Source organism: Felis catus, chromosome A1, assembly GCF_018350175.1.
Source record: "Felis catus isolate Fca126 chromosome A1, F.catus_Fca126_mat1.0, whole genome shotgun sequence".
Classification (NCBI taxonomy): domain Eukaryota; kingdom Metazoa; phylum Chordata; class Mammalia; order Carnivora; family Felidae; genus Felis; species Felis catus.
Window position 1 is genome coordinate 36,867,897 of NC_058368.1, and position 24,118 is coordinate 36,892,014.

Genomic DNA, 24,118 nt, shown 5'->3' on the forward strand with positions numbered 1-24,118 from the left:
TCTCACTCCCTAGTTTCTGATTCAGTAGGTTTGGGGAGTCCCGAGAATTAAGGTTTCTAATAGATTCCCAGGCCATGCTAGTGCTCGTAACATGGAGACCACACTTTGGAGGACCACCGGGGTAGATAATGTTTATGATTTCCTTCACACTTACATGCTGTGAGCATAATGGGGCAAAATAAGCTCTGTAGTTTTCCTGCTGGAAAAGAAATTCTGCAAAAACCATTTATCTGCCTCGAGGATATTTGTGTGCAGGGAATTTCTGAGTGATGTTTAAGGTTGTCATCTAATGGCAGCTCTTGTGTCTGTTTATATATGTCAGAGATGCATAAATTTGAGTTGAACTTTAGAAGGTTTGTCTGTGTGCAAGCCATTTAGAAGAAATATTCACCTGAATGGAATTGTTGCAAAGTAATCCTTGGGATCAAACTCCGGTTAAAGTAGCAAACATTTTCTTTTACAAGACAAAATTATATTATTGCTAATAATAATTACAGTTTATATTTATCTGAACCTAAATATCTTAATTTGAATATCTAAAAAATGTCATGAAAATGAACTCTGTGTTTTACTCAACATTCCGATGACCTTGGCTAAGTAGCAAATAACGTGATGTGTGTTTTTTCCTGAAAATACTTAGGGACAGGTAGGCTTGTTTTAGGTAACATTATAATCAGCAGTATATGTGAGGTTCTATCTTGCTTCCTGCTACTTGTTGTGGAGCTTTCTAATTAAAGAAATATGTGGCTTTAATAGTCTGTGTTTGGGGAAATTTTATTTTGTCACTTTTGTAATGCAATATTCATGCAACCATTTTTATGATACATAAACAATAGATGATGCTTTTTATTTTGTAAATTATCTGGTGACTTCCAGTGTAGCAGTGAGAACTTGGGCTCAAGATGAACAGACAAGAGCATCTACCCCCAGTTCCTCCTTAATTGTTAGCTGTAACCTTTTTTTCCATTCATTCATTTTATTACCTGGGATATAGGACTAATGATAATCTACCTTGTAAAGTTTCTTTAACAATCAAATGGAATAATGCTGATCGTACCCAGTACATAAAATGAGTCCATTAAATGTTAGCTATGATAATATCTGCCCTGTTTGAGGAACTTTACATACTCTTTCTCTTTTATAAGACATATTAAGTCCTCATTTTAATAGTTATATGAGGAAATATACAAAATCATAAAATGTCATTTTTTTCTTACCTTTGTATCAGAATTTGGGTCACCAGTCTGATCTCTAGTTAGGATTAATTAGATATATTCCAACGTGAAATCAGACAATCTTCCCTTCTTTCGATCCTTCATCTGTTCAAATAATAAACATCTTTCTTTTTTTGTCGTCTTGGAGACATGGACCTCAAGGAGCTTACTTTCTAGTAGAGAGATGAGTAGAGAAACAAATAATCCAAACCCAGTCTGTTAAATACTATCACTGAATAAAGTCTGGGAATCCAGAAGGGAGAATGACATATTCTGCCTGAAGATCAAGAAACAATTCAGGGGCTCTGTGCTGACAGCTCAGAGCCCGAAGCCTGCTTTGGATTCTGTGTTTCCCTCTCTCTCTGTCCCTTCCCCACTCACACTCTGTCTATCTCTCAAAAATAAATAAACATTAAAAAAAAAAAAAGAAACCAGGAAAAACTTGGCATTCCTACTAAGTTTTGGAAGGTGTTTGCCAGGTGACCAAATTGAGGCTAGGGAAAGAATAACTTCTTAAGTAATAAACTTTATCATTTTTAAAAAAGTTTATTTATTTTGAGAGAGGGAGAGAGAGAGAGAAAGGCAGAGAGAGTGGGAGAGAGAGAATCACAAGCAGAACCCAATGTCAGTGCAGAGCCCAATGTAGGGCGCAAACTCAAAACTGTGAGATCATGACTGGAGCTGAAGTTGGACGCTTAACCATCTGAGCCACCCAGATGCACCTCAAGTAATAAACTTTAAAAGCTATTGGGGCACCTGGGTGGCTCAGATGGTTAAGCGTCCAACTTCAGCTCCAGTCATGATCTCATGGTTTGTGAGTTTGAGCCTTGCATCTGGCTCTCTGCTGTCAGCGTCCATCATGCTTCCGATCCTCTGTCCCCCACTGTCTCTCTGCCCTGCCCCCCCCAAATAAATTAACATTTAAAAAAGCTATTGAAGATGTGACAGAGGTTGCAATGTTAAAAAGTGGTAAGTCTGTGTGTCGATAGGATAGGGGATTGGAGGAGGAGGAAGACAGAGATGAAAGACAATGCTGGATATTCAGAGACCAAAATCTGAACATGCTCATCTGTCATGCAGAATAATTCAGACTTTGTCTTGAGAGTGGTAGAGGAGATATCGAAGTGTTTAAGAAAGTTACTGACATGATCTGATACATGTTTCACAAAGATATGCAGAAAAACCCAGTCTAATCCATACGTTCAAAACAGCAATCAACTAAATGTATCACCCTTTTAAAATTTCCAAAGAGACAACATCTTCAGCAGACTTCTTTTTGCTAAGAGTTAAAGAATTTCCTCTTTTTAGTTGTGAAGGAGAATGATAATTTCATTAGGGTTTTCCTTATAAGATGCTAAAATGATAATATTCATTTAATGAGACATTAGATATTGCCTTTAGAATTATAAAATGTGTTGAATAGCTGCTGAAAAAAAAACAGGTGTAAAATATTGACTTTTACATCAAATGCTGTGAAATTCTTTGTAAACAAAGCTTTTTTCATGAAAGAATTTATTTGCTGCCTGTACTTACTGCTCACTTGAAGTCATAATTGTCCTTTATTACATCAGATTTTGTTCCATGGAAAGGATTATGATGTTGTAAACAGAATATTATAATTTTGAGTTAAGAAGAATGAGGAACAGATGAAGTCCTAAAAATGCAGATTCTATTTTTATGCAGATATCTTTAGTTTTAAAATACGCAAAAGAAAAATATAAAAATTTGTCCATTAAAAGTCCTAAATAAGCAGAAATATCTTACCTGAATGAATTTTCAAGTTTTCACTAGGCATCTGAAACCCTTAATAAATGTAAACTTTTTCAGTTTGAAAAACTTAAAAGTTATACCTTAGAAGATGTGAAATACCAACTTTTGTTTTATGAGAATGGCTTTAGATTTATCATTAAAAAATTAAAATTACATTTATGCTTCTATCTCACAACTACTGCTAACCAGTCAATGGAAAATAAATTAAAAAGTCTTTGGTGAGTGGGAGAAATGAAGAACAAATATAAGAAATTTTTGCTTACCTGTCTTTTGAAATGATTGGGAGTCAAAATTTAGCAGTGATATTTAGAAAGTTTTCTTTGAGAATTTTTTTTTTTGTCCTGAGGTATATTCTCTTGAATATTTTTCAATCCCTTCCTACACAAAACCACAGGATCTCTTCGGTCTATTTTAACTTAAGATTGGAATGCTACATTATTTTGATGTATGTGATAGAGATAATCTGCCACGTGCTCTTTCTTTACAGGAAATTACTTTCCATGCCTTTCTGCAAGTTGAGGCAAATTGGAGCCCTGAATATTTTAGAATGACTGTAGAGGCAAAAAATGAGAGAAGATGTGATTGGATTTTTATCATATCTTTAGACACCTCCAATTTTATAGTCAGAGACAAAGCATCATGGCTCTGAATGTGAAATTGCTTTCTTTTATATAAAGGCTACTGATGGTGAAATAAAGTGCTCATGTAATAATGATTTGGTTTGTTAATAAGGCCTGATAATTTTGTTATGCAGTAGAACCATTTAGTTATCAGCTATTTTAACCTAAATAAGCTAGTGCATTATCAGAGATGTTTTAGTTATCATTTATATCAAATAACATCTGGCATTTTAGAATTATTCTTCTGCGTCTATACAACCACAGACTGCCCTACACCTAGACCCAATGAGAAAGACTCCAGAGACATGGTAAGCGTGGATTATGGACTCAGAAGGCAGAAGTTTAAGGACTATTTTGCCACTTATTAGAGGATGACTTTCAGCCGGTCTCTAACTTTTCTGCTGTCTACTTTATTCATCTTTAAAATTGAAATTAAAATAATCAAACTCATAGAGTTATTTCTGAGAATAAAATTAGGTCATTTATGTGAAATTTCTCTGTAAACCCTAAAATCCTATATAAATGTAAGGTACTATTATAATTATCATTTTATTTTTACTGCTATAATCCCTTTTCTTTAAACAGTTGTCACTGAGGATACTAAGTTTTGTATCAAGTCTGGTTATTCAGCCCTTCTGGCTCAGAAGTTTTGGAGTTAGTCTTATAGAATTATTGGTCTTGTCTGATAAACCATCCAGACTTTGGAATCAGATAACTAAGCATTTCATTGTCTGAGGATCTGAGTATATATTAATTTTGTATTGTCACACAACAGAAATCTGCATTAGTTATTTGTTTCTTCATTACAGATTAACCCAAAACTTAACAACCTAAAATAAACATTTAGTATCTTATAATTTCTGTGGATCAGGAATATTATGGAGGAAGCTTAGTTGGGTGTCAGGGTCTCCTGTTAGGTTTCAGTCAAGCTATTGGCTAAGGCAGTGGTCTCATCTTAAGGCTCAGATTGGAGGGATTGATCTGTTTCCAGGCTCATTCCCATGTTTGTAGGCAGGTCTTGGTTTTTCAACATATGGGCCCTTCCATAGGCAATTTGAGAGAGAGAAATGGAGAGACAGACAGAGAAAGAGGGAGAGAGAAGAAACCAACTGAAGATGGAGGCCATAGTTATTTTATAACCTAATCTTTGCAGTAACGGTCTATTACTTCCACCATATTTTATTAATTAGAAGAGAGGAAGACCAGCCTCTTCTCAAGGGGACTACACAAGGACACCAACAAGCAGGAATTATTAGAGATGATCTTAGTGGTGCCTGCATCATTTATCCTCTGGTTTCCAGAATTCATGGCCCTCTCAAATGAGAAATACAGTTACCCCTTCCCAAAGCTCTATCTTATTTTATTATGGCATTAGCTTAAAAATCCAACATCTTAGCTCTAAACCAGGACCAGGTGTAAACAAGTCTTCTGGGTATAGTTTCTTAAGTATAGCTTTCTGAATACCACCCCTCCTAATCTATGGACAAGTGAAACAAAACCAACAAGTTGTCTTTCCCTCATACCCCTAACATGTAATGATTGAGCAGGCATAGTGTAACTAGTATAAGCATTCTTGTTCAAAAGGAATAAAATGGGAGCCTCAGAGGAATTTCTGGCCCATAAAAATTCTGAAACCTAGCCAGGCAAATATTAGAATTTCCTCCATTAGGTTTCAAAGCCTGGGAATAATTCTCCATGGCTCCCAGCTCCACAGTTTGGGCTCTTGCTATCATCTTCATATTTAATTTGTCACCAAAGGCAACATATGTATGTAGCTGAGCATCCCTTTCAGTCTGCTGCCTGTCAGTAAAATTCTAAAGATCTGATGTCCTCTCCTGATTGTATGCTATATTCTCCTCAGGCAAAATGGACATGTTGGTGCATAAATAACCCTTAAGACCTTTCTAGGTGTTTTGTATACTTTCTTGGCGTTCATTCCACTTGACAAAGGCTTTATCACAAATTTCTTCATGGTAACCCTTCTCTCCCTTGGGACCTTGCTGAACAGATAAGGGACAATGCCCTTAAGCTTCATAGGAACCCTGTTGCTTGATTGGGGAGAGCTGCATGGCAGACTGTTAATCTGTTTTCAATTTATTCTATGTTCAAAATGATTGAAACTAAGCTGTGTTGTTTAGAGATTCCCACATAAATACAGAAAACATAGGATCAACTAACAAAAATATTAGAATAGTAGCTACTTCTGGGAAGAGGGAGAGGGATGTGGGAAGAAGTATAAGAGGGGCTTTAAAGTTGTTTTTTGGGGTGCCTGGTGGCTCTGTCAGTTAAGTGTTTGACTTCAGCTCAGGTCATGATCTCACAGCTTGTGAGTTCAAGCCCTGTTTCAGGCTCTGCTGACAGCTCAGAGCCTGGAGCCCACTTGAGATTCTGAGTCTCCCACTCTCTCTGCCCCTCCCCTGCTCACGTTCTGTCTCATTCTCCTTCAAAAGTAAATAAACACTAAAAAATATTTTTTATTTGTTTTTATTTTCTCATATATTATTCTGGATGATAGATACACTGGTATTTGTTTTATAGTTTTACTAAGATGTAAATAAATATATACATATAGATACTTGATCTCCTCTTTTCTACATGGCTCATATACAAGAGCAAAAAAGAAAAAAAGTATAGTAACTAAAATGCAATAGAGGAGTGGTTTCTGAAACTGAAAGAAAGTGTAGGAGTTTATGTCTTAAAATTGAAGGTAGAAAGAACGTCAAGAGGTGAAGTTGTAATGCCATTAAAAGCTTCAATCATATATAGTTGTTAGGTGACTGAACTGAATTAAATTAATATGCTTGGATTTTTGGCATGTTTTATCAGCCATTTACTAATGTTTTTCTAAAAAGCAACCCATTCCAGGAGAAGAGCATTAAACATAATAATGCTGCCATTCATCACATCCAGAGCAGCGGCTTTCTCCTTCTGCTCAGTTTTGTGTTCCATTTTTGCTTTGTGAAGCCAAAGGAAAAAGACAAGCAGCAGAGTTTGGGGCAAGAATTAAGCATACTTTATTGCAGAATTTTGAGAAAGTGCCCTCCTCAAGGACAATTATTCTGAATCATTGGTGAAGTTCTGTAGACTTAATAAGGGAAAGAGGGAGAAAGTTTCACTCTTTCATGTATTCATATAGAGAACATGGTTAGCTAATGATATTAAAAAGATGGGAAATGAGCTATAGCCAAAATTTTCTTCCCAAAGCATTTTAGTTCTGATTTGCCACTCTTTTGATGAAAATTCATCAACCTTCAGCGACTCCTTGTTTGCTCTGAGTAAAAGGCATACTTTCATGATGTGACATATGCTTTCCTCTCCAGGCCTACGTCTTGACTTCCCACCCTACTTCCATGACAGTTTGGCTCTGCAAGCTGCCAGCTTATCACTTTTCAGGAACATACCAAACCATCTCTCTGTTCGTGCTCATGGACACGTTCTTCTCTCTGCCCCATCAACATTTCACCGGCTACCTTCTGGTCACCCTTTAGATGTGGAAGATATTGGATACAGAGAGAAAGTGCTCTTGTCTCCTCCCCAGGTAGTTAGATGTGGTCTCTGATGGAATTGGATTGACCTTGCCTTCTACGTTATTTGTTTCCCAGCGTTAACTTTAAATTTCTTAGAGGGCAGAAACTAGCTCTGTAGTTTTGTCTTTATGATCTTACAGCGCATTGTACCTGGTAAGCCCCTCATAAATGTTTGTTGGCTAAACAGATTAAACAGATAGATGCATTTGGTGGTTGATTGGTACAGTTCAGAGGCTACTCTAATGAAAAAGGTATAGAAAATAGGGAGTTGAGTGGAGTGATTAAGCATGTGGGCTTTAGAACCTGACTACCCAGAATGGAATATTGTCTCTACCACTTAATAACTGTGGGTTCTTGGGAAAGTTAGGTAAACTTTCTTGCCTTAGCTCTAAGGTGAAACCCTTAGCTTAAAGTGTTTAGTAATAATACTAGCTTCATTGGGTTGTTGGAGTGATAAAATGAAGTAATATATGTTAAGTGCTTTAGACAGTGCTGAGACCTACTAAGTAACTCAGTACACTTAAAATTGTTCCAGATGACAGATCACGGCATTTAATGAACACTCATGAGGGCCGATGAAAGTAGATCCAGGAAAGAGAAGAGCAAGAAGTCCCTTACCTGTGCACACTTGCTTGAAACTCTCATTTCCCTGATTATGCTACTGAACATAGCATATTGAAATTTTTGTACTAGTATGTCTCTCCATTTTATCCTGAAGATCAGGGTGAGAAGGTCCATATCCTTGTCGAGTACTGCTGCATCACCAATGCCAATGCATAGATATTCGTCAACAAATATTTGCAAATGATCAACAAGCAGAGCTTGGTGAAATCATTTGATGCTTTTATGGCCTGTGTTCTAATAACCTAGACGGTAAGTAACTGAGAGTCTGAAAAATTCTAAGCTGAAAACAGATATTGCAACTACCATGTCTCTTAACAGGGATCCCTTGAAATTCTCTCGTCTTGACGTTTTAAGTGTAAATGTGCCCTTTACCTATGTGTGCGATTAGGGATGACATAAGTGGGGATGGGTCCACCAGAGGTAAAGTCAAGGAAGAGTAGGGGCAAGGCACTGAACCCAGGAGCAAGGTCCTAGTTACATGAGAATGACAGTCGTGTCGACTAGAGAGAACCCCAAGTACATCGGGGGAAGGGTGTACACATAACCACCACAGCTTCACATTTCATTACAAGATTAAAGAAAAAAAGATGAGTGGGTTTAGGGAGATAAGGCTGTGAGTTAATAGCTCACTGTTTGGAGAGCCCCATATATAACAGCCCAGGACACAAACTTATTTGATGAATGATATCTTCAGGGAATTTCCAGAAAAATAAAAGTTTTCCAATTAGTTTCCTTCAGATAATGTCACTGCCTTATAAAAACACATGGTAGTTTAATTCATTTTTCATGTGTAGGTTTGCTGCAGATTTAGACAAAGGTGAGTGAACCCAGCTTTACTCTCAGGATCCATATTTCAAAATGTTGTACTGGTTCTTAGACAGGTAACTTCCACCAGCCAGCCCTCAAGGTGAATAAGAAACACCTTGTTGGCTCTTTGGAACACTAACTCTTTCAGGGCATTACACTTCATCTCTAGTACACTAATTGGCAATGTGGGAACCTGAAGCAGTAATGTGTCTCCTAGAAGAGTTGTTACCTCACACCCAGGGAGTAGTTTACTTACCTAGTAGAATCATAGAATAGCAGAATTTGGAGGAATTTTGAGCCATAATCTATACCGGCCTTGGCCAGAGGAGCACAGGAGAGACAGGCTCATTGCATGTAGCTCTAATCTCAGAGGCAGCCTAGTAGTTTTAAAATCGTCTTCTATTTACTCCCTTCCCTCTTTTTGGCCAAGAAAATCCAGGCTAATTCTGGATGGGAGCCATCACATCATGACATTTTCCTGTTGTGTGAGTGAATTTTGTAATGTTTTCTTTAATGTCACCAGACAGGTAGTATGATTCTGACATTGTTCATCTTGGGGGGGAACTTTCAGAAGAATTTTGTTTAACCTGTTTCTAAAGTGCATAGATCTATTTAATTTAAAATTTCGTGCTAGAATCATTACATATTCACAGCATGTAACAAGCTCCAGCCTCAGGTATTTTTCTTAACTTTCTAATGCTGTGTCTTAAATGGATTAAGTCTTATTTTACTCAGAAAACACTGTGGCATGTTCCTTAAGAATTGGTTTCCTCTAGCCAGTTGGTCAGAGGTTTGAATCTGGCTCTGTCTACTAGCCTCATGGATTGGGAAGGTTTGATATAGCTCCTTCAAGACTCACTGTGCTTCTCTAGGATAATAATAACATCTTATTTCAGAGGTTGGTTGTGAGGATTAAGTAAGAGAATGCTTTGTGAAGCTTCCACTACAGTACGTGACACATTGTAAATCCTGGGTACATGTCAGCTATTGTCATTCTCATTATTACTATTGCACAGAATAGTCAGGGTTGAAGATGGCTCTGCAACATAAAACTATTTTTAAAAAACTAGTAATGTAAGGGAAAAGTTCCTTACTTTCATAAACTTGAAAGGCTACATAAAATAGTTGATATTTTCATTCTAAATTGTTCTAATGTAGTCATAAAATGTAATTTTAAAATTTGCTTGTTAATCTTCTATACGTACATAAAATCTTCAGAAAGTTGAAAGTTTCTGGTAATTTCCACTTTCTGCTGATTTTTTTTTTCACTTTCCACTGATTTAAACTAACTTTAACTCAGTACAAATGAGAACTCTTTCCCAGAGTTTGTCATTCACTCATCTTTCTTCCATGCTAACAATCGTAAATCATAGAATTTTAATACAGGGGAGAGAGGATTGGCCTGGTTATGATATGACAAAATATAAATCCTTAACTTGGTTAGTTTATATCTATGTTTCTTGAGCAAATGTTTGCTCTCTCTTGATCCTATTTGCTTTTTTGTAAAATAAAGATAATGATACCTCACAGAATTAAAAAGAAAATAACTGGGTTCAGTTGGTTTGACAAAAAGCTATTAGGAACTATTTTAATGTAAAGCAAATTAGTCTTCTGTAGTGCGGACCAATCCTCATGGTGGAGATGAAGTGAGACCCTGGGCAGTTAAGCTCTGTCCAAGGTTGAAGGGCTGGCTTAGATAATGTCTGGCCATATCCTGGGTCTGCTACACCAGAGCTAATCAAAATATGCTCTCACCAGCATTTTCTTCATGAGATGTCTGATGGGAAAGTGTTGTATGGACAAATACATTTAGGAATGCTGCACATTACAACTCCCACACCCTTGTACATTCACGGTGCTCATTAATTTATTAAAAACCAAGAATTCCCCTAGTGGAGAAACTTATTTAACATTGTATATTGATGTTTTTCAAACATATTTGATGTTGGGACCCACTGACGTCCCTCAGAAGAAAGTATATGCTAGAGAGAGCTGATGGCCTGAGGATGGAAATGATGAAATTATTATAGTACTAATTCATGTCATTGTCTTCAGAAGAACTCAGACACCCACATATGTACAGACCCATAGAAAGATTGGTATTCTATAGGGGGTCAGTCACAAAGATTGAGAACATGAGAATAGAAGCATAGTTGGGGAGTAGATGACCTCTCTTTTAGACTTTGTGAGTTTGGCTTTTTCTGAAACAGTCAAGTGAGGATTGTGTGACTGGAAGTTGGGTGCATGGGTCTGACTCTGAAGAAAGAGATCTATGTTGCAGACATAGTTGGTTTTCACTAATTGATACATTTAGTCAACAAATTTGTCATACCTTAGGACAATGGAAGCTTTGGCAGTACATATGTGCAGAAAGAGTGTGTTTTCATTTAAAAAGAGAATGGGATCGCAAGAGACATGCAAGAATCTCTGACACTTAAAAAGTAGGCATAGGAAGAGGAAGGGTCAGTTGCTAATTTTTAATTGCTGTTTATCCACTATTGCTTTTGTATTAATGACCACTAATACTTTTGTCTTAATGACCAGAAAACACTCAGGAAAACTTCAATATGTCTGAAATCCAGTAGCTAGAGAGTGGCAGATTTTGATTTCCAACACAGGCCTCTTGATACATGCTGACTTAGATTTTTTCCCCTGTACATACTATTAACATTCTCTTTTGCACACATCCTTTAGAATCTTGCTCTCATGGGATTTACATAAAAGATATAGAATACTGTAAATATCAGTGTTGTGGTTTTGGGTTATAAATTACATAGGATTTGGCAGAAGGTTATCAGTGAGTCTTTCCATCCCTCTTACAGAACCAGTAAAACCAGTAAGGGTGTTACCTAGGCTGAGAATAATGGATGTGTTACTTTGAACTATTATAAGAGGTTAGGAGAAGAAATTAGTGTTTCAGCAAAGTAAGAGTTAATTGATTGCATAGTATGATGGTCTTTTTTTCCCCTTTGTGTTTTAATTTTTAAATTTATTTTTGTAGCACAAGGTATTAGATTTTAATGTTTAAATAGGAAATAAGAGGAACTTCATGTAATACATATATATGTGTATATATATATATACATATACATGTGTATATGTACATGTGTATATGTAACATGTATAACATGTTTACACATATATTTACTCATACTTGTTTATATGACAATAGAAATAGAAATAAAATTCAGTGGTCAATCTAAGAACCAAACTATATATATCTAAGAACCAAACTGTTTCTGGATTGTATCTTCATCACTTACATTTTCATTGTCAGTGCTTAGGTTTTGTTATTAACCCTTTTCGAAATAGGTATTTCCCATCTGCAATGAAATGGAAATGTTTGGGTTTGCTGCAAAAGTGCTGAATGAAGTGGTGGTCTCTACAATGAAAAACTTAGAAACAGTTGTTTTGGTGTTTTGAACCATCTCAGAAAAGCACATGCCAATCTAATAGCAAAAAGAACATTTTTAAAAGGAAAAATATCTGGGCTGGTTGTTGCACATTGTCATGCATTAGTAATAACTAGACAATCGATTCTGAAGAAAAGGAAAATGTATCGCTAATCATTAGTCACTGATAAAACACTGTGCCAAGCCAAGAAATTCCAACTATGTAGAGACTGCGGTCTTTAATGTTAGTTTGCATTTCCCTACCCCTTGTGTAGTTTTCCTCCAACTGCTGTGAACTCTGCCAGAATATAATCCCCATTCCCAACTGTACTGGTTTCCTAGGGCTGCTATAATGAAATGCCAAACACTGGGTGAATTAAAACAATAGAAATTGGTGGTCTCACAGTTTTGGAGTCTTGAAGTGTGAAAACAAGTGTTGGCAGGACCATGTTCTCTGTGACTGCTTTAGGGGACAGTCTTTTCTTGCCTCGTCTAGCCTTTAGAGTTTGCAGGCAAACCTTGGTGTTCCCTGGCTTGTAGAAGCACCACGCAGTCACCTGGCTGTCTTTTCCCTGTGGGTCTTCACATCATTTCCCTTCTGTTCATGTGTGTCTTTGTGTCCAGTTTCCTCTTACTAGAAAGATAACAGTCATTTTGGATCAGGGCCCAGGCTGATAACCTCATTTTAACTTGATTCCCTCTGGACTCTCTGTTACCAAATAAGGTCACTTTCTCTGGTAATAGGGGTTACGACTTAACTGCATCTTTTTGGGGTACATGATTCAACCCATAACACCAATCTTTGGAATTTTGCCTAATGACATCCTCTTCCTCTGCTTCTCAGATCCTCCTGCTAGCTGAAGAAAGGTTGGCATATTACCTGGCTTTCTCACTTAACATCTCTCTCATTTCAATAAGGAACTAGATATTTCCTTCCAATCTCCATACAAGTTTGTTATATCCTTGTTGCGTTAGTGGTTGTTAATGCTTGGTGTTGGAATCCCCTTAGAAACTTGTGTAATCATTCTGGGCTGTGATCTGGGAATAAGTTTTAAAAATGCGTCCAGGTGATTTAATACACAAATAATGCTGGAACCCTATACAGTAGGAATAGTCTTGAATTTATGCTGCATATTCTTTTGATACTTTGCTCTGAGATCATTATTTCCTCTTACAGTGTTTTCCCTTTTACATTCTAGAACCTTATGAAATGCTACAGCATATGTGTTTCAGCATATGAATAATAGTGAAGAGCCTTAGATAAATCACATGGGGAAGAAAAGATAATCAGACATGTAAGAAGAATCATGTTGGCTATGGGAGAAACATTTAAGTTCTAGTTAGGAGGAGGCCAAAACCAATTAATTTGCCTATTCCTTTAGAAATGGGCTTCTTTGAGATAAAGAGAAGGACAAACACATAAAATCAGGCTCTGCAGAGTGCTAGAGGTGTCAGATCAACAGGCCCGAGATAGTCCCATGAATCTGATAATGAGAGGGGAAAATAAAAAAGGAAGGTACATGTGCCTTCATAGTAAAATGTGAATGCTGAGGCTTGAGAGGGTTATTCTTTTTAAAAATAAGTGTATTTTAAGTTTATTGTGGCTTAGAGAATAAGAGTACTAATATACTTATATGCAAATAAATGAGCTCATTATGTATGAGGGGCTTATTGGGGTAATATAGTATACATTGTTTTCCATTTTGTTTCAACATTTATTTCCTCTTTTGAATGGGAATGAGTGTGTGTGTGTGTGTTTGTGTGTGTGTGTTTAAACACCTAAAGCTATCATTGTTTCAACACCCTAAAACTACCATGTTCCAATACTGTTTTAACTTTCCCTGCTTTCTATACAGTTGATAAGGAATTAATATATTGGACCAAATAATATTACTATTTTGAAGTATTTGCCCAAGGCCATGAACATTAGATGTTCTGTTTTAACTGTGACTTAGGAGAAGGCAGGTCTGAAAATGTAGGGTCAAGGTAGGAAAAAACCCTTCTCGGAACAATGGTTGAAACCTAGTTTTACTTGATTGATGAGCTAGACTACTGTTGATGACTATCTAACATTCTTCACATCTCTATCCCAGGGCACATAACATGTTTATGTCAATTCTAGTCATAGTTCCTAAAGCTGTTATAAAAATAACACTTGCAGACATTTAAGTTATGATTTACTTAAAGATACCCTTGCTCTCTGCGCAATACAATTTATTTAGTTTGGTTTGTTCTGAATTATTTTTAAGATAATTCCATTGCAAAGGAGGATGCATTGGGAAGTCTTTTGATTAGATTCTAGAAAAAAAATAAGAGAGTGACTGACGAATTCCCCAAAAGGTATGTTAATAAAATTTTGGAAAACCTCTGAAGGATTATATTCTCTAGAGAGATATGACCATCTATTGGACACATTAGCTTTTAAAGTCACTTTATTTTTAAGTTTAAATAGAGATCTATGAAAAATGCTGTTTTGAATCCTGGAATTCAAATGCAACCTTTTCCATTGTTAATCTTTCTTGAAGTATAAAGAGATAAGAATAAAGAGGAAATTATTTCATCTTAAATTTAGCTCCATGTACTTTCTTTTTTCTTTTTAACTCACTTGCCTTTTATGGACACTGCCTAGGAACTATTATAGAGAATACAAAATAACTGTTTCATGTAGTTTTTACATATAGGAAACTAGAATACATGTGAAGTAACTATACATATAAAACACCATGTTTAGGAAAATGCTGCAGAGAGGGAATGTCATCAGTCTTAAATTAAGAATGTTAACTCCACGAAAGCAATAATCATGTTTACCTTGCTTATTTATGTTTTGACGGCACTTAACATAGTGCCTTATGCATTGTGCATATTTAATAAATGTATCTGGATTGAATGAACAAGAAGCAAATTGGGATGAAGAGATTATAAATGTTCTGGGAAGGAGGATTGCAATTTGAATTGGAATGGAATGGAAAAGCTGCTAAAGACAATCCAGAAAAGCTGAAAATTAAAGTGGACCTTGAAGAACATTTAAGGTTTGAACAAAAATAGAGTGGAGTCTGTATGGGTATGTATATGTGTGGGTGCATGTGTGCTGCTGTGTATGTAGAAACAACGTGGAAAAAAAATCAAAGTGGCAGGTGTAGACATGTTGTGGACAGAGACAAAATAATCATGCATCAGTGGAAGATCTGGGGAGTTAAATAGGAAATAAAGCTGAATAGTTTGGGTAAAATCAATATACTGGCAAGCCTTGCTCTTCCATTTTGGAAGTTTAAGCTTTACACTAAATATGTATTTGTTACCATTGTCGGTTTTAGGAAGAAGTATTTATATTCTTAACATATTTGAAGTCTGAGTTGCTCATAAACAGAAAATGCTGTAAAAGAACGTTTGGCAAATATCTTTAAACTTTTCACTGCCTTAATTATGTAAGAATCATAGTTATTTTTTCCCAGCAATGTGAGAATTAGCATTTTGTTGTATATGTCATATACATATATAATTTATACTTATTATATATGTTTATTACATATGTATATTTTCTTTTTATTATCAAGTAGTTTAGGAGATGATCCCTTGGCTCCAGATCAAGACCAAATGACCAATTAAGGGGCTTTTGCAGTCATGCTGGAAGCATCTAGTAAACTTGGGACCAGGTAATGTAGAGGAAGTGGAAAAACAGGGAGAATGAATCAGCATAGTTTAATAACCAGAATAAGAAGTGGGAAGGATAAGAAGAAGCAAAATATTACTCCAAAGTTTTGATATTGGGTGCTGAGGAAATGGTGGCTTCATTCTTCCTCTTACTATCATATCTAAATTTTCTTTCCTCTCTGCTTGGATGATTTGGTCAGTGTTTCCTGCCTGCCTGCCTTTCTCCTAAGGTTCCTTCTATTTCCTGTCTGGGTAGGGTGTCTGTCTTACATGATCTTACAGTATCCTTTGCAGGTTAATGTGATAACACTCATCACACTGATTATAAATATTTGCTTATATCTGTCTTCTGTACTGCATTCGTTCAGTGTAAAGGTTAAGTATTTCTAGTGTCTAATACTAGTTATTGTGTGGTAAGGTGTAAGTTGAATTAATGAGCTTTTTTTTTTTTTTTTTTTTTTTTGCAATAATTCCTATGCTAGGACTTGGATATATAGTACCTAGAAATTCAGTTGTAAAAAGTTCTACCGTGCCGAAGATTTCTAACCTCTTCTCTTTTTTGTTGTAATTTGTGTAACACTATTTCAGCTTTAAATGATATATTAGGTTTACAGTGGAACGAGAGGAACATTTAAAGTTTTTTATTTTTTTCTTTAGGGTTCTGTGAAATCTCAGAACAGAGAAATGCTAAAGATAATGGCTGCCACCAAATTTCTAGATTTTCAATGGTCACTTTGGTCTTTTATTTCTGAGCTATCTGGAAAATTCAGATATAGCCTCCAACATACTGAATATTTACACTTCAGGGAGCACTGGTGAGAGTGAGGTATGAAATAATGAACTAAGAAGCTCATATGTAAGTATCTTATTTTAAATTTTTTTTTTTAAGTTTATTTATTTTTGGGACAGAGAGATACAGAGCATGAACGGGGAAGGGGCAGAGAGAGAGGGAGACACAGAATCGGAAACAGGCTCCAGGCTCTGAGCCATCAGCCCAGAGCCTGACGCGGGGCTCGAACTCACGGACCGCAAGATCGTGACCTGGCTGAAGTCGGACGCTTAACCGACTGCGCCACCCAGGCGCCCCTGTAAGTATCTTATTTTAGATAGTATAGATTTTTTAAAAAAGCATGTCCCTTTCCTTGAATTCTTAAATAGTATTTTATTTGCCTGAGCTTCAGCTAAAAATGAGGATAACAGCTGTTATATTAAGACATTAAAGATTCTGTATGTTTAATCTCTATGTGTATGACATTTATGTTGCTAAACTAATTCGAGAGCTTTTCTTTCTAAAATAAATTGCTAACATGGAATGTATTATGAGTAAAGAAATCCAAACATTACAGAGACAGATTTTAGGGACAGTATTGTTGACTATGGAAGGAATATACAAGATACCAGATTTGCCATTGGCTAGTTTTTGACCTTGAAGATCGTTGTTTTTTTTTTTTTTTTTTTTCTCTTCTCTCTCTGGGTCTCAAGTTTTTATCTCTGAATGGATATGTAATTAATTTTGTTGTTTGCTTGTTTCCAAGCAGGGATATTAACAAGTTCTTTTAATTTTTTAATGTTTATTTATTTATTTTTAGAGACAGAGTGAAAGCACAAGCCAGGGAGGGACAGAGAGAGAGGAGAAAGGGAGAATCCCAAGCAGGATCTGTGCTGTCAGGGCAGAGCCCAAAACAGTGCTCTACCTCATGAAACATGAGATCATGACCTGAGCCGAAATCAAGAGTCAGACACTTAACTAACTGAGCCACCCTGGCTCCCCAACAAATTCTTTTTTTTTTTTTTTAATTTTTTTTTTCAACGTTTATTTATTTTTGGGACAGAGAGAGACAGAGCATGAACGGGGGAGGGGCAGAGAGAGAGGGAGACACAGAACCGGAAACAGGCTCCAGGCTCTGAGCCATCAGCCCAGAGCCTGACGCGGGGCTCGAACTCCCGGGACCGCGAGATCGTGACCTGGCTGAAGTCAGATGCTTAACCAACTGCGCCACCCAGGCGCCCCTCCAACAAATTATTTTTAATGTAACTTATGAACAATGCAAATTTTCTCAATAGGAAATATTTACTATTATCAGTTTATGAAGAAGTATTGATATTCTTAACATATTTGAAATTTAGGTTGCCCATAGATAGAAACTACTTTAGAAAAGGTTTGGAAGGGGCCCTGGGTGGCTCATCTGGTTGAGCATCTGAGTCTCAATTGAGGCTCAGGTCATGATCTCACCATTTGTGGGTTCTAGCCCGTATTGGACTCTGTGCTGAGGGCGTGGAGCCTGCTTGGGATTCTGTCTCCCTCTCTCCCTCTGCCTCTACCCCTACTCCACTCATGCATGTTCTTTCTCTCTCAAAGTAAATAAATAAATATTTAAAAAAATAAATGTTTTGGCAAATAGCTTTATACTTTTTGCTGCCTCAATTATATAAGATCCATAGTCTTTATTTTTCCCCAATGATATAATTATAATTAGCATGTTGTTATATAAATTATCCAATAAGTAGAAACATGGCATTTCTTTTTTGTATCTTAAGACTTATTACATTTTTTTTTTTTTTTTTTTTTTTTTGGGACAGAGAGAGACAGAGCATGAACGGGGGAGGGTCAGAGAGAGAGGGAGACACAGAATCGGAAACAGGCTCCAGGCTCCGAGCCATCAGCCCAGAGCCTGATGCGGGGCTCGAACTCACGGACCGCGAGATCGTGACCTGGCTGAAGTCGGACGCTTAACCGACTGCGCCACCCAGGCGCCCCAAGACTTATTACATTTTAAGTCAATTTTCCAAAGATTTTTCTTCACCAGCCTCTTATATTCTGCCATAAGATAAAAATTCTGAATTGAGGTTTTTGTTTGTTTGTTTGTTTGTTTTTGTCAACATGTATTACCTGTAATGTTAAACAGCTAATTACTTCAAAGACATTATTTTTGGTAAAGAAATGCTTATCCACCCATAATTATTTATTGAGTGTCTGCTAGGCATTTTTGTAGATCCTGGAGTCATAATCATTGATAGACAAGGTTTCTGCCCTTCTGAAGCTGACATTCCAATAAGAAGAGAGTAAAAACAATTTTTTGGGGGGGGCGCCTGGGTGGCGCAGTCGGTTAAACGTCCGACTTCAGCCAGGTCACGATCTCGCGGTCCGTGAGTTTGAGCCCCGCGTTGGGCTCTGGGCTGATGGCTCAGAGCCTGGAGCCTGTTTCCGATTCTGTGTCTCCCTCTCTCTCTGCCCCTTGCCCGTTCATGCTCTGTCTCTCTCTGTCCCAAAAATAAATAAACGTTGAAAAAAAATTATTAAAAAAAAACCAAAACAATTTTTTTTTGGAAAAATAGTGGTAGGTGCATAGAGAAAATTAAACAGTTAAGGATATTACTGAAAATTTAAATAGGGGAGTCATGAAAAGCACCTCTATAAAGAGAGAAGGGGTTGTAGGAATGAGGTCTGTAGACATTTGAAGAAAGAACAGCTGGGGTAGGAGTCCCAGCAAAGGCAAAACTCTCAGGCAGAAGCATGCCTGGAATGCTCCAAGAAGTGCAAGATCCATCTGGCAGAATTGGAAGAAGTAATTTTGAGAAGAATTGTGGAAAGGCAAATTATGTGCTGTTGTAAAGAATTTGGCTTTAATTTGAAATGAAATGAGAAGCCACTGGATAGTTGTGAGCAGAGTAATGGCATGATCTGTCTTGAGTTTTGCTAGGATAATTGTGGCTTCCTGTTGAGAAGAGACTGTGCAAGGGTAAGGGTGGAGGGACAGACACCAGCTAGGAGGCTAATGTAGTGATCTAGGCAAGAAGAATCCTGCTTGGACTAGAATGACAGCAGTGGAGATTACAAATGGTAGAGTTCTGGATAGATTTTGAAAGTGGAGCAAAATGGATTTGATAGATACAATTCAGTGGAACAGAGAGAAAAAAGAGACAAAGATGACTCTTAGATTTTGCCCTAAACAATTGGAAGACATCATTAACTGAGGTGGAGAAAATGGAGGGAAAAGCAATTTTGGAGGGAAAATCAAGAGCTCATTTTGAGATGTCTATTATAGTCTAGGTGGAATTAATTAAATAGGAATTTGGATAGTATAGGCCAGAGATATATAAATTTGGCAGTTGCATAATGTTGATATTTTAAATTTAAGATTGGATAAGATCACCAAAAGAGTGAAAGTATTTGGAATGAAAGGTGGAGAGGTTCTTTTGAGGCATTCTAATTCTGAGAATTAGAGAAAATGAGAAGTAATCAACAGGATGAGGCCAGGGGAATGAAGGGTTCTGAAAGGTAATTGTAGAATCAGGTATTTTAACGGGCATTAAATGCTTCTGCTAGGTCAAGTAAGATGAGACCCAAGAGTTGGCCATTGGAATTAGAATTTGGAAATCACTGTGGTAGAGTGATGAGGGCAGAAGTATGATCATAGTAGGTTCCAAAGAGAATAGAAGGAAATGAATTGAAGACAAATAACTCAGGGAAATTATCAGATAATTTTTTATTGTAATTTTTAAATCCTATGTATAAAATGTTAATAAAAATTAGTTACTAGTATTTTTAACTTATTGCAGTGTTTATCTTCATGTGACTGTTCTAACTTTCAAAGGAATCATTTTACGCAGCTTTACTTCCTTTTCAAGGGTACTTCCACTGACCAAACTGATTTTGAAACATATTTTTTTTGCATTCCTAGAAAAAAAGAATCTTTATTTTATTATATTTTTTAGACAGACAGAGAGGGAAGAGTGGGGGGGGGGAGAGGGGCAGAGAGAGAGAGAGAGAGAGAGAGAGAGAGAGAGAGAGAGAGAATATCCCAAGCAGGCCCCGTGCTCAGCACAGAACTGAATGAAGGCTTGATCCCATGACCGTGGGATCAGGACCTGAGCTGAAATCAAGAGTCAGATGCTTAACCAACTGAGCCACCCAGGAACCCCAGAGAATCTTTGAAATAAAAAGAACTTAAGATATCATCTCTACCAACTCATTTTGTTAAGTTTTTCCTTCTACTTTCTGATTCCTATTTACATCGCACTCATAATTATTGAGGAAGAATTCAACAAATCAGATAATTATTTTTTTAATTCACATCTTAATGGAGATAAGTGAGTAAAAGGGGGTTTTGAGTGCTTTAATTTCATTTTCATTCTCATCCTCATCGATGCTTCTTAAATGTGGCCATTAACATGTTAGAGTTCACAACACAATTTTCCAAGATAAACCACAAATAAATGACTAAAGTGACATTATGGGTATCTGGAAATGGGGAGGAAGCCATACCCTTCAGCACTGCTCTTTTCTCAGATTCCCAAGAACCCTAAAGGGGACATTAGAAGAAGGAACTCTAGGGGTGCCTGGGTGGCTCAGTCAGTTAACGGTCTGACTTCGGCTCAGGTAATGATCTTGCAGTTTGTGGGTTCGAGCCCCGCGTCGGGCTCTGTGCTGACAGCTCAGAGCCTGGAGCCTGCTTCAGATTCTGTGTCTCCCTCTCTCCTGCTCACATTCTGTCTGTCTTTCTCTCTCTCTCGCAAGATTAAATAAACATTAAAAACAAAAAAGAAGAAGGAATTCTCATTATCCACAGATATTTTGGTATTGTGTAGATACAAATTGATGATAGAAAGTGGGTAAGAAAATATGAAAATATATTTATTCATGAATATATGCAAGTAAAATTAAGAATACATTTCTCATAAGATTCTCTAGTTTTAGTACATATAAAATTATCTTTTTGGGGTTCCTGGATGGCTCAATCAGTTAAGCATCCAACTTGGACTCCAGTTATGATCTTGCAATTCATGGGTATAAGCAACATATTGGGCTCTCTGCTCCTCCCCCTCTCACTGTCCCTCTCAAAAATAAATAAACATTAAAAAAAATAAACTGCAATGATACAACATGGCTTTAAATTAAGAAACATGCTGTTGAAATTATATTTGTAAAATGAATAGATGCTTCCTGTTGTTTTCATTCTCACTTCCCTCACCCATTCTATTTTAGATCAGAACATATCTATCCTTTGATTTTATTAATTCTTATATATTGCTGTTCTGGATTATAATATGCATTTTGAAACTAAATTGGGATTTACTAAAAATAGCATTTTAATATCTTTTGCAGTTCCTCAAACATCTGTCAGATGCCTTGTACACACAGATTTTATGTCAGATCCATGTATAAGATTGCTTTTGATTGACATGAAAGATTTTTGTACTTGATTTGAAATCATTTTATTACTATATTCAGGCTTTTTAAAAGTCTGGGATGAAATGAATAGTTTTACATCTAGTTTTAATATTCTTCACATTTTTTTTCATATTAGCTGAGATCTAATGTTTGCATGTAATTAAAAACTTTATTAATATGCTTCACAATTTTACTTTTTGTTTTACTGTGGATCTGAGATTTGAAGGCAGATTCTTGCTAATACCTCTTTCCAGAGACTCCTGAAAGCCATGGGAAGAGAAATAGAAATTCTTCCAATTATCATGGTAGCTTTTGAAGAGGATAATCTTGTTGGATAGGTAGTGGTAGGATAGGATTTCTTGACACTTTGTTAGGGTTAAATGGAGCTACATGACTTCATTCTGGCCATAGTGGATCAGCCTGTACCAGACTTCCCTTCCTGCCTGTAACTGTAAGGCTAAGCAAAATGTATAAACCAACTGTTTCAAGATTTTTGAGATAAGAGAAAAACTTGAGAGGTCTCTTTGTAAAGTCTGAATAGAACACATCCCCTAGCAAATCACAGGAAGATAGACTCCAAACAAAGCATAGCGGCTTTAGTGAGCAAAGGAGGCAGATGTTAGAGTTGGGTTGGCTGAAATGGCTTATATTTGGAAAGTCCTAGATAGGACGGAGTTCTGCAGAAGGGAGCATCCATGAGGGTTATATTTTAAGTTCTTGGCCAAAGGCTAAGGTGCCCATTTACAGGGTACATTTCTATGTGTTCTAACCAACAGTAGTTGCTGGTAGCCTGAGAGCAGAAGCGAGATACCAGAAGTTGTTGGAGTTACAAAGTAGCCAGAGTACTCTTTCAGAACTCTTTCAGAGTTCCCTGGGCATCTATTTGAAACTCCAGAAATGCCACATGTTTGAAGAAAGGACAACATACTACTGTGTGGATAGGATTAAAGATAAACTTAAGATAGTTGCAAAGAATAGAACGAAATCTGACATGATTAAAAAGAGCCACCAGGAATTTAACTGGCACCAACAACAATCTCAACTGCCTTTAAAGGATCTTTCAAGGAGTCAATACAATCCATATTCCATACAGTGTTCAACATATAATAAAAAAAAAAAGAAACCCAGATTTACTTAAAAATTCAATTAAAAGGAAAACTCAAAAATGGGCAGAAGACTTGAACAGACACTTTACAAAAGAAAATGCTTGGATGGCCAACCAACACATAAAAGTACACTTAATCTAACTGGTCATTAGGAAAATGCAAAATAAAATCACAATGAAATACCATTTTATACCAAGTAGAATGACTGAAATTAAAAAGACTGTAAATATCAAATTTAGAGGAAACCAGATTGCTCATACATTGCTGATGGGAATATAAAATGATATAACTGTATTGGAAAATTGCTGTGTGGTTTCTTATGAAGTAAATCATATCTATTCTGTAACACAATAATTCTACTTTTAGGTAAACATCCAGGAGAAATGGTAATTTATCTCCATACAAATATTGATGCACAAACGTTTGTAGAAGCTTTAAACCAGTAGCTAAATTCTGTAAAAAGAAAAATCAAAACATTTACCAACTAGAGAATGGATCAACATATTGGTATATTGAAACAATAGAATACTACTCGATTTAAAAAATGAACACAAAACCATCGATGAATCTCAAAAAAAATATTAGGCAAGTCTGTTTTCATCCATGAGGGAATAGGCTACAGAACTATCTTGTCAGGGTAAATAAACTAAAAATAGTTCTTTCTCCATATTGCAGCATAGGACTATGATTCCTGAGAGAAGGGACATGAAAAAGGTAAGCCTTCCAAATCGACTGGAGGCAGTTTTTGCCTGCAGGCAATTTTCGTTCTGTTGTACAGGTAGTGAAAAAACAACCGGAGCTTGGCAGTTTTGCATGGTTGATGAGAGAAAGGTCCGAATTTGTAGAGACCAAGATGGCTGAAATTTGTGGGGTCAAATAGTGAACAGAAGGCAGCTGCAGAAAGAAAAGCACCTAGAAATCTACAGAAGCATACCCTTAAATCTTTAATTGCATCCATACATGCCTAGGGTACAACTCTAGAGGTCAGGAAAAGAACAACCTCCAAAAAAGAATGAATTCTGAGGAAGAAAGTGTATTAACTGGACAATTTCACTGAATGGGATTAAGAGTAGGTTAGACTTTCAGTTAAAGTGATCAGTGAAAAAAAATCTGTCAACCTAAAATTCTAGACCCAGAGAAGTATTTTTCAAAAATGAAAGTTAATTATAATTTTTCTTCAGACGAAGAAAATTTAAGCTGACAGAATTCACTGGCAGCCAACTTACACTACAAGA

At 36.6% G+C, this 24,118-nt stretch overlaps 1 long non-coding RNA gene across 2 annotated transcripts in view; it reads left to right on the forward strand.

The window, feature by feature from the left end:
• The window catches only part of LOC123384379, a 187,295-nt gene that overhangs the window by 149,584 nt on the left and 13,593 nt on the right, over positions 1-24,118 (forward strand). For both annotated transcript variants that reach the window (XR_006595399.1, XR_006595398.1), the window contains exon 4: positions 23,559-23,597. This is a non-coding gene — a long non-coding RNA (uncharacterized LOC123384379). The remainder of the gene's footprint in view (positions 1-23,558; positions 23,598-24,118) is intronic.